We start from the raw sequence: 16483 nt of genomic DNA on the forward strand, positions 1-16483 counted from the left end.
GAGCGGGCCATTACTGCAGGACCTCACTGGGAGAGGAGGTTTTGAATTTCTGGCAGCGCCCGACACAGCACGAACAACCGGAGGATTCGCAAAAGGGGTCGAGTGCCTGAGGACAAAATCAGAGGATACAAACTGCATGGGAGTCTCCCCAAGGTGAGTGAGCCATGGGGATGGAAGTGTCGAATGTACATGATAGTGTCAAAGTGTCCTGTGTCTTTTAAAGACTGAAAACTATTGGTACTCTTTACTTAGTGTAACGGAGACAATGCAGGCAGTGAACCTTCAACATAAACTGTCAGTGCGTAACTAACAAAATCACAGTGAACCTGCTCTTGAAAAACACACACAAATAATTAAGAATAAACAGATTTAACTACTCAGCCATGAAAGCACGCAGGTCGAAAAAGGAAAATTAAAGATGCAACGTTTCAAGCGTGCAGCAAAAGTAATGAGACTGGTGCAAACAATGGAGCCAAAAAACATAACTGATATACCTTTGAGACTAACAACTGGAAATAATGTATAATAAAGAAGACAACAAGAGTTGGGAGATACTTACACTGGATAAATACATTGAAGTGAATTGAGTCCCAAGGTGATTAAGGATCTTCAGATGCCAACACACCCAGATGCACAAACGAATTATTGGAAGAACGGGGCCAAAACAATATGCAGTATTCAGTCAATATGATGCAGATACTAATTAAACATGCTAAAATTGTTTTGGATGAAGTGCAGAGAATCATGAGTGAAATGCAGGAGAGAATACTGTTAAACCCTGATAAAAAGGTGACAAATAGATTTAGAAAAGAAATGGAAATGTGTTTAGAAAAAAATATGAAGAGGAAATTCAGGAACGCAAAAAGAGGAAATTTATACGAGGTGAAATGGATTACCAAGAAGGCAGGATTTTAACATTTACCGAAATATTTAAAACCCTTAAGCGAGACTACAGTAAAACAAAGAAGACTGGGCCAGCTCATGAAGGGTGATATCACCAGTGAATTAGATATCGAGCTAAGTGGGGCAGTGGGACAAGTACATCGCATCCTCAAGACAAGGTGACTTTTTTTTTAAAGAGGAAATTAGACTGTTATACTTGGAACAAATGAGGTTAAGGGAGAGGGGGCGAGGAAGGGGCTGAGGCTGAGGCAAGGAAAGATGAAACTCACCAAAAGAACCTGAAAGGCAAGAAGGACCGAATAGAAAAAAGACAATATCCACTTCGCAATTTTAAAAAGAAAATACAGATATAAAATCCAATGTAATTGTTAGTTTGTCCACCCATACACTAACGGAAGCAGAACAGAGAGTACTTAATAAAGGACTCTGTTTTGCTTAGAACAGTGGTTCCCAACCTGTGGTCCAGGGACCCCTGGGGGTCCGTGAAACCTCCTCAAGGGGCCTGCGATTGCTTAGAAAATTACATAATAGTAACAGATTAGGTCCCTAACTTTCAGTAATGGCTCAGTGGGGGGGTCCCCAGATTCCAATTATGATTCAGTGTGGGTCCCCGGGTGCCAGTAAGGATAAAGTGGGGGTCCACAGAAGTCAAAAGGATTTGGAACCACTGCCTTAGAACACAATTTTGATTTCACAGATACTAGGATTGATATCTACAAATATATACGCAAATTAAAGCTTGTACAAATATATGCCTCCAAACCCCCAAAGGTGGAAGATTAAAAACAAGTGAAGGAACCTATGTCAAATCTGACAAGTGAACAAATTCAAGATATAAAAAATATTTTTGATCTTATGCATTAACTGAGTGGTGAAGACATGACAGAAACTGAGATATGCAAGAACTAGACATCAAAACTGATAGACACCAATATAGCAACCTAAAAAGCAAATCAAAATATTGTCTCTCCCTATCCCCGGGAAATAAAAATTTACATTTTCTCAGAGACAGTGGTGGCAGACCTGGAAGATAATGGAAAGAAGAAGGCATCCAGAAAAAATAGAAAACATGACCAAAAAAAACAAAAGAACATGAAGCACAAACATTTGATGGAAAATGATCAAATCATCATCAAACCAGCAGACAAGTGGTACAATATTGTCCTCCTAAACAACACAGCCTATATAAGAGAGGCATATAGACAACTACATGATAAAACTAGAAACTAAATACAAATCCCATTAATAAAATGACAATTAGATTACAAGCAAAACTGAAGCCGTGGCATGATATGACTCATAAATGACGACAAATACAATTTTCTATTCAACGAACATCCCACTATGCCAACAATTTACTTTCTGACCAATATACAAAAGACTCTTCAAGATCCCCCTGGGGGGCCCATAGTATCCCTGCGTGACTCCCTATTTGAGAAAGTATCAATATATGTGGATTCCTACTTAGCACCAATAGTACACACATTGAGTTCTTATATCAAGAACACAGGCGATTTCCTGCACATCACAGCTGATTCCACTTGGGATGAAAAATAGATGCTGGTAACTATAGATGTAGTATCACTTTACACGTCAATAAAACATGAAGTGGGTCTCAAAGTGTGTGCCTATTTCTTAAAACAACAAAAGGTGTAGGAATTTCAACAAACTCAAATGCTAACGATGATCAACATGTGCCTAAGAAACAAAATATTTCTATTCAATCATGAAATAGTTCATCAACAATGCGAGAATGTCATGGGCATCTCTATCTCTCCAAACTTTGCAAACCTGACAATGGGGTGGTGGGAGAAAGAATATGCATAGGGACAGAATAATCAGCAGGCACTAGACAAAATAGTACTGTGGGTGAGGTACATCAATGATTTATACCTGATTTGGAACGCTGAAATCAGTGAATTCATGCACTTCTTTAAAAACCTCAACAACAACAATTTGGGCCTACAATTCCCATGTCAAGTATACAGTTTCTTGATGTAAAAGTATATGTAGGTGATGGACCGATACACACTTTTTTGTACAGAAAAGAAACATCCACAAACAGCATATTGCATGGAAAAAGCTTTCATCCCAAACTCCTTACCAAAAGTATTATATATGGGGACATGATAAGGATGAGAAGAAACAGCTCCAAAGACACAGAAGCAGAGGAGAGAATTGAGGAAACAATCCAGAGACTAAGGATGAGAGGTTATAAACAAAGAGACCTATCAGATAGCATACATAGAGTGAGATTGAAATCATGTAAAGCCAGGTCTTAACTACCTTTCTAAAAGAAAAATGTTCAGACGTCACAGTCAAGGACTTGGGGGGGGGGAGGGGTTATTCCAAAGTTTGGCTTCTGCTACTGAAACAGCTCTGTCTTCCCCCTCTCTTGTTACAAAATCTATGCAAGGAGAACAAAATGCGATCACTCGAACAGAGATTTCTGCCTGGAGTATAACGATGGAACATATTCTTGATTCCAACAGGACTATGATGGTAAAGTGCCTTGTGCACAATGCAGATGGCCTTGATCCTGATGGGTTTCCTGACAGGGAGCCAATGCAACTCACCCAACCCAGCAGCAGCTGACTGTCACTTTGGAATATCCAGCACAGCTCTGACCAGTGCATTCCGTACTCTCTGCAAGTTTACTACGGTGCCTACAAATCTTTCACAAACATGGACATCTAATAGCAAAAGAGCCTGACACTTGTGCACAGCTGGGCGATGGACCACAAGTGAAATACAGAAAGGCACAGTCACTAAAAGACTTACTGGTTAAAAGTCATTTCATAAATCAAAGACCACAAAATTGGTTGGAGTCACAAAAAAGTGGATTCATAAAATGCAATAGCTGCAAAGCATGTGTAATAGGTAACAACCAAAAGAAGATTGTTGATTAAAAACAAAATACAAAAACAATCAGAAACAAGATAACGTGCAATTCAAGGCAAGTGGTTTACATTATCAAGTGTGCTTGCGGCCTTATGTAAAAAGCACAACCTGCATGTTGGAATAGAGAATATTGGAACATATAAAAGATGTGACACATTGCAATGCAACAAATTCCTCTGCCAAGTATGTGGTCCAATGTCAGGATAATAACTGGAAGACCACGAGGTACTATAGGATAGAGGTTCACACAGTGTAGCGTCCTTTCTTTGATGGTGGAACATTTCTGGGCGATCAATTGAGCCCGACACTAGCACCGACTGAGTGAGTGTGCCATTACTGGGGACCGCACTGGGGGAGAAGAGAGAGGGGGGGGGAGGGGAGAGAGAAAGAAAGAGAGAGAGAGAGAGAATATGTATATATATATATAATAATCAAAAGCAACAACCTCAACTATTGATTTAGAAAATATATAAATTTCTACCAAATAGTAAAAGCAAACAATTAGCTCGATGGATTGAGGTCCAAACAAGGCCTTACACCTTGCTTGGTCAAGCCCATTTTTTCACCGTTTCTGTGTAGGCAAAAACACTAGCCATAATAATTCTCCATCTCACCGAAAGTGAACTATGATTTGATGTTCCTCTAAGCAGTGTTATTTTCACAGAGAATGAGGGATGAACTCTGATCAGATGAGGTCAGACCCTGACAGACATCTCACAGAAGGAGTTTGTAAACGAGTATTTCGGAATAACCAAGGGATGTGCAAATCAGCTTCACATATACAGCTCAACTAATGCTGCTGCATGATGGTCGATTGTATGGACTCTATTAAGGAGCACCTAGAACCCATCCATGAGGAATCTGAAACTCTCCTCTCTAGGTACCGCTTATAAATATGTAACACAATCTGTAATGGCTAGAGATGGTGCTAGTCATATGCTTAGACATCTTCAAATAGCACTTTTTGTGCATTAACGATTCGGCTCACTAGACCGAGCCCATTAGCCATAAAAGAATCAGTAGTACCAAAACCGAGCATGTGAATCCGAATACGAAAGGCGTTTAGGTTCATCAAGCGCACACCCGACTTAACCTTAGAGTCAGCTGGTCAGCGAAAAAAGACGCACATCCACAAAAGGGCCAGCTGACCCTAAGTATCCTTTGAGCTACCTCAGAATAAACAGAAGATACTGCCAAAAGGTGCCCTACACAGAACCTTGTACTGTAAAAAAGAGGCATCAGCACAAGGACCACAATAACTGGGGCTAGCACTGAAAAAGGAAATGGAGACGCAGCCACATAGAATCTTGCTCACCAGATCTAGCCCTGGAGTTAGAGCATAAATCATAACGGTTCTTATGCACCATTCCACATCACTGTTCAACTGACAAAGCTTTTCAGCAGAAATAGTCTAAGATTATTGAATTCAACCTGCTACAGGAGTAAGCACTTCAGTTCCAATCTGCTCTACCCACACACGGTCAGACGTCTCTTACGCTGACACCCACCACCCCTTTCTTACCTGTTAAACCTCTCACCAAGATCCGATTTAATGCGCTACACCCAACAAAATAAAAGTTGCCCCCAAGCAAGACAGGCATTTCTGTTACTATAAAAATGGAAAATGCTACATTGCCCTACAAGTCCTGTCATCATCCCTAATGAAATTAAAAAATAAGCTAACTACTCTGAGATGGCCACATCTTTTCTATGCTAAAAAAAAAAAGAGACCCATTGACCCAAAATATGCAGAGGAAGAGCCACTGGTAGCCTGCGCAAAAGATCAAACACAGAAGCAAGAAATGTTATCAACATACATCTAACTAATGCATCCGCTTTCTGAACACTGCGTCCACAAAAAATACATTACAATTGTACTGTTGGCCCAAGGTACAATTTCAGAATACGAGGCCTTCCGCTCCTTCTCTCCAGAAACATCCAACCCATTTCCCAAGTTCAGCTGCTTCTCCTTGTTGTTTCCAGGACTGGGGCTTATAGACCACGACAGCATACCGCAGAAGGGATGTGGCAGAGATCAGTGGTATTAGAACACATTGAAATGTTGGGAGTTCCAGTGAGACAACGGAGAAGCAGAGGGGTAACAATGGCTGTAGAGAACGTCTGCCCTAACATTACAATACTTGTCTTCTGTTGCTCCGTGTTCAATTTACAATAGTCCAACCTCAGTAGGGCGACTGTTCCAACAGTATTACAGCCCTTCTATCTCAGACTATACCAGAAGTAAACAACCCTCTCCCTTATTCAAGCATGGACAACTTGTTCGAGAAGTATTATTCAAACATCTACCAACAAATCAGGTAGTGGTGTATCCCAGTGGTTCCCAACCTGTGGTCCGGAGACCGCTGGGGGTCCGTGAAGCTTCCTCAGGGGGTCCGTGACTGCTTTGAAAATGTGATGATATTAACATTATAGGTCCCTAGCTTTCAGTAATGACTCAGTGGGGGTTCCTAAATTCCAATAATGATTCAGCAGGGGTCCCCAGTTTCCAGTAATGATAAAGTGGGGGTCCACAGAAGCCAAAAGGTTGGAAACCCCTTGTGTATCCTATTTATAAAATAATTATAATCGTTTTCCTTCAAGCCGCATAATTCAATAAACCTTCAACTGTGGCTAGGGTCTATGACTATAGAAGAAGGCCTTTAAAGACCTGTATAGTCCCCAGCAGCTAACTATAATACTATATAAAAGAATGCTTAAACAAGAAATGCAGGGATAATAATTAATACCGCACACTAGGAACTAGTATAGATTCGATCAGATGCAACAGTAACTTTCTCTCATGCAGCCCGTGCACAAACACCACCAACAATGCCTTGAACGCTAAGACATTCAGAGGACCGAAAGTGAAACTTTATTCGAAACTGCCCGGCATACAAAGACATTCAGGAGAAGAAAAGAAGTGATAAGAAAGCTCCGAAGGGCTGCAGTTCCCACGGAAACTCACAAGTCTGAATCGCATAAAGGGACAACTGAGCCTTTATACTTCCTTCTTTGAAAGAAGAGTCCTACAAATTTACGGTAATAGTCATCATATACTTGAAATGTATAGCATTTTGGCCAAGGTGCTTTATCAAATGCCGGATGACAATAATAAAACAGTCATGAGATATAAAACACTAAGTTACTGGAAAATATTAGGATTACAATGAAGGTAAATGTCCCTGAAAGGCAATAGATACAGGCAATTTTAGGCTAGATTAGAACTAGAGATGGTAACATCAACACAAACAGTCTACGCTTTTCAATATTTGGAACCATTTAGAGAGACAATGAAAATAAGATCTAATTTAAGAAGAGTAAAAACCAACTGAATCTAAGAAGCTGACTGTAGGACTGAGATAGAACTTAAACATAAACTAGAGCTGACCCAGACGGTCAACTGAAAGTGATTTTCCTTAATACAATTGTAAGCACTAAACTGAAGATAATACTCAACATGAGGGCACAAGGGAAATAGGAAGGGGAGTAAATAAAATAAGCAGACACATGAAGAGGAAAACTACGTAAATAATGAAAATAACCTGTAGCTGTGAAAGAGGAGAAGACAGAAAAAAAAGAAAATAGTTAAATAGAGAAAAAGTAGGATCAAGCTTTTAGCAGCGGAAGATTTAAGGTAAGGAAGAATAAAGCAAAACGTACTCAATTTGTGCTAGCAAGTTCAAGCGTTCACAGACATGTGAGATTAAAAGGACTAGGATGAATCCAAGGTTAATAATAATATAAGGAACATGTGTGAAAAAACTAAAGAACAGAAACTGGGGGACAGCAGAATAATTAAATTAGTAAAGAAGAGGTAGAAAAGAGAAGCAAATCTAACAGAGCCGGATGCACCACAATAAATCAAGATAATAACTAGACTACTATTGAGCAGAATAGGTGTGATTTTAGAGATTACAAGGTCCCAAACAAGGAGTTCAAAAATCCAAAGAGAAGGATTTGAAGGAAATACACAATAGTTGACCAAAATGAAAGCCAATCATTATTATTAAAGAAGAATAAGGAGATAAAACAGATGATTAGTGACTGAGGCCCTAATTCGGAGTTTGGCGGAGGGGATTACTCTGTGACGGATATCACACTGGCCGTATTACAAGTTCTATTATATACTATGGAACTTTTAAAATGGCGGTAGAGATATCCGTGACAGAGTAATCCCCTCCACCAAACACGTAATCAGGCCCTGAAAGTAAAAATATTTCAGTAGGGTGTGTCTTTATGAAGCCAGGAAGCATGCAGTGGGATGGAATGGAATTAAGAGCCAAATAAAACGTTTCAAGCATGGACAACTTGTTGTAGAACTAATATTCAAAACATCCACCAACAAATCAGGTAGTGGCGTATTCTATTTAAATAAATAATTATAATAATTTTCCTTTCAGCCGCATAATTCAATAAACCTTTCATCATCCACAACCCTACATCTAAATGCACCCTAAGAGCCACTATAACATTCACTGACATGATTAGGAAAACCACAAGGGAGCAAGAGTCACTAGCCCTCTCTCACTGCCCTGCATACAACGAGAACTACAACAGCAGATGTAATTTTGCCCTACATAATCTTGCAAATTATTAGAATGAGAGACGAAGTCTAGCAACAACACTGCATACAAACAACCATAACCTGGGAGAGACAGGGAACTTCCGACTACACTGCTCTGCATAAAATGACATCCAGGAGAGAGTAAAAGGCACATTTTAATAGGTTGTCCCCACAGCAAGATATTAAGCAAGACATTAGAACATGTACTCTGCCCTGCATACAAAGACTTAAGGAATAATATTGCCCACAAATAATTTGATGTAAAAATGGTCACAACAATGACACAAACATGTTTAACAAATATGAAAATGTGTCATTATAAAATAAAAAAACAGCACCTATCACCATCTGAGAGTTGATCATCAAATAAAGTCTTATCCTAATTGGACTTTAATAGCGGAGCAACAAAAAGAACTGTCGATGTGTGTGCCTGTAGCCAATATATTCCGAGCCTGCCATACTGGTAGAAGTTCTGGAACTACCCAATTTTACTACTCTGTAACTCAGATAGTCACAGCACTTCAGGGCGACAGGTGGTTTGAATGACTAGACATATTAAGAAGTCCATTTGAGAACACAAAATATAAAGGTGTATTCTAAGTCTTGCTTAGTACATATCCGAGTGGTCTCAGTTACTTTATACAGGCTAAAAATGTAAATTAAATGAAGTAAACTAACAAATAAACAAAAGTCCTGAAACTTTATTTCCCTCAGGTAACATTCCATAACAATATCAAGTTTTACTAGAAGGTACTTTCAATAAGTGGCCATGATTTAAGGCACTCATGGTCTCCAATGAGACTGTGTGAAATTCAATTAGAAACCATAATTCACCACATCCCATTTTAAAGATTAACATTTTTGGTCCTTCCTGTTATGAACGTTAATAATACACTACACACGTAATTCACTGTTTATAAAATCTAAAACTTTTAAGAAACCATATTGTTCACCTAATACTTGTAAAATATTTTACTTTCAGTCCTCAAGTATTTTAAATCATAATAACCAGGAAGAACTTCGTGCTTTCAAGGACAAAAACATTTTGAGCTTCAACTGCTGGTGAATCATTTTTAAAATGGTATTTTCAAATAGCTAAGCACACTGTCGATATTTTGCTGCCAGTTGTTCAAAATCCTTTAAAACTCTGGTGGTAGACAGCGCATCTAAATATAACAATCCAAGTAAATTTGTAATTGTATTTATATAGCGCTTACTACCACTGACCAGGTGTTGAAATGCTTTTCAGTGAGTAGCACGCTACCCCAGAGCTAAAAAAAAAAAAAAAATCTGTGGTGGATTAGCATAAGAAATAGGAGTTGATTTGTTCTCATTTAATTAGATAGAAAGTCGTTTTGAAAGTGTACCACCGTAGCTACTATGAAAGCATTTTCTTTTGAATAACTTGCCAAGAAACTGCAGACCAAGCAGAGTGTGTGTGACATGGCGTTAATGATATCTGCGGTCTACATGTATCCTTTACCTTTGAGAGAAAAATACTGTCTTTTCTCCAATTCTATAGGTGGTGTATATATATATTAAAGACAACTTTTGCAGCCCTGGCTTAGTCCACCAACCCTCTGTTTTCAGTGACTTGGATCGAACTAATTTGTTGCACAAATGTCTCCACAGTTGAGGTGATTTATACGAAGTTTAAATATGTACCCTAAAACTACTCACTGGACGTATTTAAAAAAAACACCAAAAAAGGTGCAACCCAGCCTTTCTTTTTTGAGCTGGCTACATTATTTTTAAAAAAAGAGGGGATTCTTAAACTTAATGGGAGTACAGATAACGATGAACAAATCTTTCAAACTGGGCCATAATTATTTGTATACAGAGGAAGATATTTAAATGTATTATTAGGATATTCATTGTATTTCTTCTACCCATAGCAAAAGGCATGCAAAACGTATGACACCATTGAGACATTGAATAAAAAAGCAATAAAAAGCGTGCATCCCAGTTTGGGCCTATTAATAACTCCAAAGCCTACATAAAACCTGCGCTGCATCAAGCACGCATCAATCTCTTTCAATGTTATTTCCTAGCCTTTTTTTGCTTGGTGTTTTAGAAACCTTTGAAGATCACAGTCACGGAAAAGCCAAAGCAAAACTGCACAATTTATGATAAGCATGCTGTCTGTCCCACTAAACTAGAGGAGGCATTGGAAACGGGGCGAGATCCACAGGTAAACAAAAGTGAAAACATTCACTTTTATAAGAATCACCAACTTCAGAGAGAGGGCAGCGTGACAAGTTAGTAATGACAAAGACAGCACTTCAGGAACGAACACCTATATGAAAGAATGTACAAACTGGACAGCATAAAAAATTTCTCTTGCACTAGGTAATTGGTATCAATTACTGTAGAAACCGAAATCTCTGAGTCGTTGTGGCACAAGGATTCATTCAACATGCCTTTTTGATAACCACACAGCAGCAGCCAGTGCCCAACGCAGGAGCACACTAATCAGTGACAGCGTTACCTCCGTCAGCCAACTGGCTGACCCCGCCACAGCTGAGCCGCGATGGCACCACTGGATCGGCCGACTTCCCAACTATTTTCGCGCCACAAAGGAGACAGATGGCGCTGGGCAGAGGTCTCTCATGCTTCACATGGGCGGCAACAAACTTTACAAACTTTTCAAGACCCTCCCAACACAGGGGGAATCGACAATTTCAATGCCGCAGTGCAGCATTGAACCAATACTTTGATCCCCAGCTAAACCCGGACTACGAAAGGTTTAAAACTACACCAGGCGGAACAAACGGACACAGAATCGGTAGACATGTTCTACACCAGGTTGCGCAAGCTAGCAAGCACCTGCGTGAGCCTCAATCAACATAATAAAATCCATGCACAGTTTATCCAGGGGTGCAGATCAAACATGCTACGCAAGCTTATTCTACGACAACCTAGCATCACTCTCAACGAGCTCCTGATCTTGGCTTGCTCACACTAACTGTCCGCCAGCCGGGTGGACGCCATGGCTGCTGCGAGAGGTCAGTCCTCAACGGTGCACAGCTCCGCATGACCAGCCGTGGTGAAAGAGGAACAGGCTGATACCCTGCAGATACGCCAACCTCCCCAGCGATAGCCGCGCCCTCAAAAACTAGGGGAGAAAGAGTACGGCAACTGTGGACTGGAGCACCAGACACCAGGGAGCTGTCCAGCAAGAGGGAAAACATGTGCCAAATGGAGGAAAATTAACCACTTTGCCAAGGTGTGTCGAGGGGGGAGGCCCAAGCTGAGGGCGGCACAAGATAGAGCAGCCGCTGTGCAGCAGCGAGCTCCTGTGGACCACGCTGGTGCGGACGCTGGTGGGGCGAACACGGGAAATGAGCGCCATGAGGAGGAAGAAATCTTCGTCATCTTGTTTGCCGGCTGGAAGAAACAGAAGCAGCACCCAACACCCCATGTACAAGGTGGACAATAATGGGGCGTTGGCGACCGTCTTGATTGACACTGGAGCATCAGTCAATGTCATGGACATCGGCCTGTATTGACAGTTGTCGCCCAAACCAGAACTGGTACCCTGTCACACCAAGATCTAAACCGATGATGAGTGTGAGCCGTTGCAGCTTCAAGGGGTCATTGAGGTGACTGTTTCCTCTAAAGGTCATGCAACCAAAGCCAAGTTTCACATGGTAGAAGGGAATCAAGGGACTCCTCTTGGGTGCCACACCGCCAAAGATCTGGAGCTTGTCTTCTATGCTCACCATGTCCACGACGCACATGCTGACGCGCTCCTGGATGAATTCCCACAGCTGTTCACTGGGCTGGAAAAGCTGAAGGAAAGCAATTCAAACTGAACACAGACCCGACCGTACAGCCCACGGCACTGCGTCACTGCAGGGCTCCATTCCATCTGAAGCCTGTGGTGGAGAGGAGCTGCGAGCCCTGGAGGAACTGGGCAAGATTGAGAAGGTCACTGGGCCTACCCCATGGGTATCGCCACTAGTGATTGCTCCTAAAGCGCAGCAGCCAGGCGGTATCCATTTATGTGTGGACATGCGCTTACCCGACTGTGCCATCAAGCTAGAGAGATACATTACGCCCACGATGGATGACATCATTGCCGACCCCAATGGTGCGCAATGGTTTTCCAAGTTGGATCTAAACTCTGGCTACCATCATCTTGAACTGACACCCGAGAGCAGGAATATCACAACGTTCTCCACGCATGTGGGGCTGCGATGATACCAAAGGCTCAATTTTGGAATCTCATTAGCCGCTGAGGTTTTCCAGAATGCCATCAGAGACCTTATCTGGGGTCGTAGGGGTGCTTAGTCTCAGTGGCAACATCCTCATCTAATCTGAAACCCTGGAGGATCACCACCGTCGTCTACAGGTTACACTCCAGCGTCTCTCTGACCCAGCCCTCACCTTCCACTGAAAGAAATGCGCCTTCTACAAGAACTCTGTTTTTTTTATTTTTTAGTACATCTTCTCACGCGAATGGTTGCAAGTAGACCCTAAGAAGCAGCGGCCATCCGCAATGCACCCATACCCCGACAGAAGTGTGGAGTTTTCTTGGTATGGCGACATACTGCGGAAGATTCATTCCACAACTAGCCACTATGTCCGAGCCTCTGCAACAACTCACAAAGGCAGACACCAAATGGGCCTGCAGTGAGGAAGCAAGCAAGGCATTCCATGGCATCAAAGAGATGTTGCTAGACAAGGTGACAATGGCATATTTCCACCCACGAAAGAGGACGGAGGTGGTGGTTGATATCTGCCCCATTGGGTTGGGTGCCGTCCTGCTGCATGAGAAACAAGACCAATAGCGGGTGCCCGTAGCGTACACCAGCAGGGCGTTGTCTTCAATCGAGTCTCACTATGCTCAAATTGAGAGGGACACGTTGGCCATCCGGTGAGCTTGTCAGTACTTCCACCTGTATCTGTACAGACATGAATTTCCAGTGGTCACTGATCACAAGCCCCTGTTTGCTGGATCGGCTCTAGCTCCACCAAGAATTGAGCGATAGACGGTTTTACTCCAGCCCTATAGGTTTCAGGTCATCTACCGACCTGGGGTGCACAATCCAGCTGGCTACCGCTCACGGCATCCACTGGAACCGCCTCCATGTGAGTCCTAGGTCGATGAGATGGAGAGGATGGAATGCTTCGTGAAGATGGTGGTGCAGACAGAGCGCCCGTTGGCCATGACAGTGTCTGAGCTAGCGGAAGCATCAAGCCAAAATCCTGTCAAATCAAGCGAAGGATGCTTTGTCCCGACGAGCTTGGAAGCATTTTCTCGAGGGTATCCGGTCCTGAGATCCTGATAAACGTCTGGCCATGCATGCAATATGGAGAGTGCTGGACGAACTGTTAGTAGGGGTGAGGGTATTCTTGTGCGAGGCCGAAGGATAATGATTTCCAGATGCCTGTGGGTCAAACTAGCTTACCAAGGGCACCAAGAAGAGGCCAAGACTAAAGCTCGTCTACAGAGCAAAGTGTGGTTTCCGGGGATGGACACCTTTGTTGATGACCGCATGCAGGGATGTCACTCAAGCACCATAACAGCCATTGACCAACCAACTGCACCAGTAATCACCAAAGCGCCCTGCACCAGGCCGTGGGTGAAACTCAGCATGGACTTTGGGAGTTTACTGGACGGCTGTTCGACTATGGTCATAATTGACTTTTGCACCTGTTACCCAGTTGTTGAAGTGGTCATGTTTACGGAGTTCGAAAACGTCCGACCACTGCTAGAAAAGACTTCTGCTCTGCTGGGCCTCCCGGACAAGATTCGAACTGACAATGGTCCCCCCTTTCATGGCCAAGAGTTTCGGGACTATTTGAACCATATAGCCATACATCACCAAATAATCACTCCCTACGGGCCTCAGGCCAACAGCGACGTCGAGAGATTAATGAGGACACTCAACAGAGCTTTGCGGATTGCGTTGACCAAGGGGAAGATGTGGCATGGTCCATGTATAAGTTCCTATGGGCCTACCGTCAAATGCCTCACAGCACAACAGGAGGCGCCCCAGCGGCTCTAATGTTCCGACAGCTCACACAGGACTGCATCCCGGCAGACGCTCTGACAGCCGAAGGAGCTGAACAGCGTTGCCGTGCAAGAGAGAAGGAGGAAGACCAACCAAAGTGCCAGTAACAGGAGAAGAACATGGCACTCTGATATCCAAGTAGGTGACCCCACAGTGGTCAGGGACAGGTGTCCTGGATGGAAATTCTGGACCCCTTATCAGCCGAACTGGTTGACAGTCACCCACGTGAATGGAACAATGGTGACTGCCCGACGAGATCAACTAGTCACCCGAAATGTATCATGGTTCAAGTGAGTGGAATCATCAGGTGGGGATACCGCTGGCAGTGATGACAATGAGGAGGATATGAGAGCTGGCAACGTTTTCAAGAGTGGCGAGTCCTATGCCTTCCAAGGATCGAGCCCAGTCCCCACGCCGCCGATTGGTGGGTCCAGTCCCAGTGACTGTAAGGGTCAAAATGGAAGATACCACCTCCAACCCAACCCTGCTCCTAGACTGCAAGACTTTGTGTGCTAATCCACGAGGCTGATCAGCCCGTGTTGGAGTAACCTTTAACTCTACTTTGAGATTGTCGCTGTGTACTTTTTCTCTGATTTTATTTCCCTTTTTTTCCTTTCCTTTTTCTTTCACACCATGGTGTCATGTGTCCTGTGTTGCCATTCTATGCTGAACAGGTTTTTAGTCCTTCAATAAAAAGTGTGAGGAATGTAGAGAACCACCCGGGCTCTCCTTTACTTTGTGCGAGTTGGGTGCATGAGGGTTGGGTGTTTTGGAATGTTACAAATAAAAGGGTCACGCGGCTATCGAGCTGCATGCACTTACACCCTCACCCTTAGTGAAGTGCTTTCTTTGCCGTGCCACAGATCCGCGCTTTGCGTAGCCAACATAACAGATACCATTATTTCCCTAAAACTGAATTAAGGAAGCCTGAAAAACAAACTAGTACAGTGTATTTCTGGTGGGGTGGTGAGGGGCTGGGGCTAATGCTATTGCAAATGCAGGACAATGAAGTTCAGACTAAATTAATCGGACAAAGAAAACAGCTGGGAAGATTTGGCCTTTGCTTCAAGGAGAGGAACAGAGAGAATAGAACATATTATTGTCAGTTCGTGGCCAGCTCGCCCTGTCCTTTTATTTTATTTTAATTGCAGGCTGGAATTCATTACAGCAGAAGCAAAGCTACAACAGTTAAACTGCATCGAAGGACCTTTTCCGGTAACCCGGTAAATTTCACAGCTGTTACTTAAATGGTGCAGCTCTGCTCCGCCCACTTCCACATGAAACACATCCTCAGGGCCACTGCGCACCAAAATATTTATACTCTGAGGCAAGTTCTGCCACCACTTCCCCTCTCCAAGCCGGAGCCTCAACTGCGCCGCGTGCGCCGAGTACCCTCACCCTCCGCACTGCGGGCCGCCCTCGGGCTCAGATAGGCTCCGGTTCCTACGGCTGCCGTAACGCCGCTCTCGGTTCAGCTCACGCCTATTTGCCTGTCGCAATGAAACGCAAAATGACGGATTTACGACAGTGTCGTCATAACAACGGGGCACGAGAGCGTCACTGAACACAGAGGAAGGACTACACCCTATCGCCCGAGCAGGCGAATAGTCTGAGCACTTTACAAGGATAGGACAGCCTCAAAGTTCGTAGTGCACTTCTGTTCTGTTTTTGCAGTCCAGCCCATTGTTCGAGCTGTTACTGTATACTCTTTAACACTAAAATAATAAAATGTAGTGCTTAATTTTCCCTAGCTGCCACGTTTACAGATTGCCTGTAAGTAACATTTCGAAGCAGTGGTGGCTGGTGACTGAAAGCAGTGGTGGAGCACAAATACAAGACGGAATTGCACCTTGTGAGAAAGCCTCACTACCCACGTATTTCCATTCACCTACTCACCCACTGCACTCATCCACATTGTCATCCACTGCCATTCACACAACTCTTATACACAGACACCCACATTTTCTCAGCCACTCTGTCAAGCCCTGCAAACACATTCAAACAAACACACATTGCCTCACCCATCTAGTATCCAGCAGTTTCAGTGATAAAAGGTACACGTTTATTTGAGCTGCAGATTACATGTTTAATATGA

General features: G+C 43.1%; 1 protein-coding gene across 3 annotated transcripts in view; it reads right to left on the minus strand.

Moving 5' to 3' along the window:
• The window catches only part of MLST8 (MTOR associated protein, LST8 homolog), a 114979-nt gene extending 99094 nt beyond the window's left edge, over window positions 1-15885 (minus strand). For 2 of the 3 annotated variants that reach the window (XM_069209727.1, XM_069209725.1), the window contains exon 1: window positions 15787-15885. The gene's annotated coding sequence lies outside the window, so the exon portion shown is untranslated. Of the gene's footprint in view, window positions 1-15695 lie in introns of all 3 variants that reach the window. The other variant, XM_069209726.1, reaches the window with a different exon arrangement.
• Window positions 15886-16483: the final 598 nt, after the last annotated feature.

The sequence above is a fragment of the Pleurodeles waltl genome, chromosome 10 (assembly GCF_031143425.1).
Source record: "Pleurodeles waltl isolate 20211129_DDA chromosome 10, aPleWal1.hap1.20221129, whole genome shotgun sequence".
Taxonomy (NCBI): Eukaryota; Metazoa; Chordata; class Amphibia; order Caudata; family Salamandridae; genus Pleurodeles; species Pleurodeles waltl.